The sequence below is a fragment of the Octopus bimaculoides genome, chromosome 20 (genome assembly GCF_046866305.1).
Source record: "Octopus bimaculoides isolate indiv1 chromosome 20, ASM4686630v1, whole genome shotgun sequence".
In the NCBI taxonomy this organism is placed as follows: Eukaryota; Metazoa; Mollusca; class Cephalopoda; order Octopoda; family Octopodidae; genus Octopus; species Octopus bimaculoides.
In genome coordinates this window covers 10,528,036-10,533,064 of record NC_142947.1, presented here as the reverse complement: position 1 = coordinate 10,533,064, position 5,029 = coordinate 10,528,036, and positions in this window count along the sequence as shown.

Here is a 5,029-nt window from a genome sequence, read left to right as displayed (position 1 = left end):
CTACAAGATACAGTAGCCATTTCTCCCTTAGTTCATTCTGTACATCATCATCATTGTCATCATCATCATCATCGTTTAACTTCCACCTTTTGATATATATATATATATATATATATATATATATATGAATTTGTCTCTTTTCTCTCGTGTTCTTCCCATGAATTTGATCTTGGCCTTTCAAAACAGTTGATGTTCATTCCTCTCACTTGCAATGTGTTCTTTATATTCAATTTGCAAAACCAAACCCTTCAAGGTGGTGCCACAGCATGGTCCCAATCCAGTGACTGAACCAAATGAATAAAAAAAAAAGAAAGAAAGATACATGTGTGTGTGTGTGTGTGTGTACCATAGCATATCCAAATCCCAAATTCATATCCTAATGGAAATTTACCCTTCAAAAGAAAATGTCAGGATACCTCAGGATACCAGGGACAAATTTAGAGATCTGAGTGAAAAAAAAAAATTATTTCTGTGTTCAAAAAAATTTTTTTCAACATTATTCATGCAGTTTTTGCTACATTTATATTTCTTAAAGGTTGCTTTTGCAAGGGGGTTAATGTTAAATCAATATGAGGCTATTAATGTTATTGCAATAAATTGTGCTGTCCAAAATATTATTATTATTATTATTATGATTATTGTTATTGTTGTTGTCGTTGTTTTTGTTGTCATTGTCGTTGTTGTTGTTATAACTTTTATTATTATTATTATTATTATTATTATTATTATCTTTTTCTTTCATTATATGAGAGAAAATCAGGATTGTAAAGCGATAAAGGGAGAAAATACCGAGAAAAAAAAAGGTTAAGGAATACTGAACTATTATACATTAATATATGAATGTGTGTGTGTGTGTGAATGTATATGCATGTGTATGAGTGTGTATGTGTGCTAATGTGTGTATGTGTATGTGTGTGTATGAGTGCGTATATTTTTGTGTCTGTGTGTGTGTGTGTGTGAGTGCATATGCGTGTGTGTATGAGTATGTATGTGTGTGCTCATGTGGGTGTATGAATGTGTGGATGTGTGTTTATGTGTAGATGCACAGATAAATAACTTCTGATATATATATATATATATATATATATATTAGATGCAGGAGTGGCTGTGTGTTAAGAAGCTTGCTTCTCAACCACATGGTTCTGGATTCAGTCCCAGTGTGTGGCACCTTGGGCAAATGTTTTCTGCTGTAGCCTCTGCCCAACCAAAGCCTTGTAAGTGAATTTGGTAGACAGAAACTGAAAGAAGCCCATCATATATATATGTTTGTGTGTCTGTGTTTGTCCCCCACCATTATCCCTTGACAACTGGAGGGTATATCAGCCGAAATGTTGTGTTAACAACAAACAAGATGAGGACAAATATCCATCAAATGCAAATAATGTACATAATTCTTCATCTCTTAAATATAGAACTGTATTAACCTAAGACCAGTCTTCCCCACTTTGATCCATGTTTTCCTTGGTTTCCCTTTTTCACATGTTCCATCCATTTGGGATCTTGTGTTCTGTGACCTCTTCAGATTTATTGATATGTCAAAACACTGAACCTTATGAAGATGATAGCAGACCAAAATATGTGGTGCATTGCTGTACTCAAGAAGACCTGCCCACCACAACAGAATTGAGATTGGGAGACAGGGTGGGGTCGGGGGTAAGTTGATTACATTGACCTCAGGACTGAACTAGTAATTATTTTCTCGACCCCAAAAGGATGGAAAATAAAGTTGACCTTGTTGGAATTTGAACTCAGAATGAAAAGCAGATGAAAGGACACTAAGCATGGTGACGATTTTGCCAGCTCACCACCCTCCACTTACCTCAGACATTAATGAAGTATTTGAGAAGATGATCCAGTCAAGAATATCTGATTTTCTGAAGAACAATAATCTACAAATTTCTAACCAACATGGTATTTGATATGAAGGAAACAGCTTAAGGTAGCTTCCATGCCACATCAACAACATCTTAGATGTTTGAAAGAGGATTCAAACACAAATATTGTATGCTTTGATTTCTGCAAGGCCTTCAACAAAGGTGACCACATCGTTCTGTTGAAAAACTATCCAACAGTGAAATCCACGGAAAAACTACTGCTCTGCAACAAGGTAAACTGAACTTAACATGATATAACTGACAAATCCCAATCAAGCTCAGCAAGAGATCATGTGGTGTCCCTCTTGGCACTGTTTTAGGACTGCTTAACTTCTTGATTTACATCAAGAGAAATCAGTGACATCACAAATGCAACACAATGAAAATTCGGTAAATGACTCTGAGCTTCAGAAAGTTATCAATGAAGGAAGAAAGCAGAGGAAACTTCTATGTAACCCGTATACTGTAATTCAACGAGTGACAGAAAACAATATTCTACTGCACAAGTAAATATTTGAGATCATCATTGGATAAGAAGATGCAATCAAACAGCTGCATTCTCTTCTCTCAGGAGAACCTCTCATGGTATTTAACACAAGCCCAAGTACACTCAACAACAACACTGAAGCCGTCGGTGAAAAAATGCGGAAGACCTAACTGTGGTATATGCATCAACCTAATTGAGGGAACAGAGTTCTCTTTCAAACAGGGTCAACGTTTTACAGGAAAAAACAACTTCTCATATGCTTCAGAAAAGCTAATATGTATATTAACTTGCTCAGGGTGTTGAGAGCAATACATAGACCAAACCAAAAACAGTCTATGGATGACACTAAAACAGCCAAAGGATGACACTACATAGATCCCAGATTAATATTCAGGAATACAGAAAGATAGCACCCAGTGAACACATTGACATTTGCGCCACTAACAAACAACCCAACTTCAGAAATTTTCCCCTCTATAAATTCAGGGATGATGCAAACTATAAGCAACACATTAGCAAAGAGTTATACTTTATCACAAAATATAGACCACTTTTGAATGCGTCCACTGCAAATGACATGGCTACAAGGGCCATAGAATAATACCCACACAAATATTAAAAACGAAATATTCAGAACGGAACAATTCCAGTCACTACCACTATAACCACAACAGGTCACTTTTAGGTCACTTCACCCTTTAAGAGCAATTCACCAACAACCTACTACTGTCATACCACTCCCGTATTCTTCTTCTTCTTCTTCTTCACCGTCTCCTTCTTCTTCTTCTTCTTCTTCTTCTTCTTCTTCTTCTTCTTCTTCTTCTTCTTCTTCTTCTTCTTCACCGTCTCCTTCTTCTTCTTCTTCTTCACAGTCTCCTTCTTCAGCTACTGCTGCACAAAGGATCAAAACCAAGAACCCCCATCCTTCATATTAAATATTCCTTCAGACCTGCTACTACTTGTATGTATGTATGTATGTATATATGTGCATGTGTGTGTGTGCGTGCGTGCGTGTGTGTGTGTGTGCATGTGTAACTGTATAAGTTTCAGGCAATGAGTTTGATGTCTATGTTCCTGTTAAGTTGGTAACAGCTTTTCTTTCAAACAAAAGATTCACATTACATTCTACTATTTCTATTATTTACTATATTTTCACATGGAAGTTCCATATTCGTTTAACTGAAAAAAATGTTTTTTTTTTTTTTTTTTTCAAGTCTGATAATGGCATCGGTATTTTTATGCCCTAACAACATCAACCCTAGGATGGTGTGTCTTATAATGGGGCTATGATCTTGAATCCTTTGCCATTCATTATCTGCTTCTTGATTTGCCCAGGGTGTCACACAGAGGGACTGAACCCAGAATCATGTGGTTGGAAAGCAAACTTCTTACCACGCAGCCACGCCTCACTGCATTGACATCTTTAGTATAAGATATAGACACACTGGATAATGTAATCCAAGGTAAACGACATAAATACAGAGACAAAAAAAAAAAAGAATGACAGAATGGTTGCTACCTTTGATCAGATATGTAACTTGATCATCATCATCATCATCATTATCAGCAGCAGCAGCAGCAACAACAAGAACAAAAATAGCTGGATCTTACTGATCTCATCTAGAGGTCAATAAGACAGATCACACGTAGATGGATGGCTGTTATAAGGAAAGGTCCACGTGTGAGTGACCCTACAATCATCTGAAAACAGACAGGAAGTGTTGTTGTATGTTCTGCACACCATCCCTCCGTTCATTTATTTAAGTGTTTGTTATCAACCAAGTATGTGTTTGATCCTATCCCATTTCTTCTCTGTAATGCTACTTTCAAATCTACAAATACCTTTTGCAAGTTGGATTTTTACAAAGCAGATTTTGGTGTTTTATGTGAACACTCAAAGTAAATGACATACATACATACATACATATATATATATATTTTATGTATGCTCTCTCCCACTTGGTTTTAATATGTTGCCACATTTGTAATATGTCTTTTTTCTGCATTTTTCGTGCAGCTGAAGATTGCTCTTCATATTGCATTTAAGGTAATGCTCACATTACTTAAATAAATTGAAGTAGCATGAAACGTGCGTACTGCAATCACTTTTGAAATCCGTGTTGCTTATTGTTTGATTTTAATCACCCATCCTTTTGGGATGTGATATTCGGGTGCCTTCGCATAAGTACCATATTCAAGCCTTGAATCTATATATATATATATATATATATATATATATAAAATTCAATAATAGGACAAATTCTTTTACAAGAATTTATCAAGTAGCTAGCATGAAAAAAAACCTCATAAGGGAAAAAATCCATCATTTATTCCCGAAATATATATTTATGTGAAAAAGTGCCACACCCTAACAGTTGAGGGAACCCGTGGAAGAGGTAGGCCCAGGAAGACCTGGGCTGAGGTGGTGAGGCAAGACCTTCGTACATTGGGCCTCACCGAGGCGATGACTACGGACCGAGACCTTTGGAAATGGGCTGTGCGTGAGAAGACCCGGCAAGCCAAGTAAGATCGTTGCCAGTGCCCCTGGACTGGTTCTTGTGCGGTTGGCACATGAGATGCACCATTTTGAGCGTGGCCGTTGCCAGTACCGCCTGACTGGCTCCTGTAGGATTTTCGAGCGAGATCGTTGCCAGTGCCCCTGGACTGG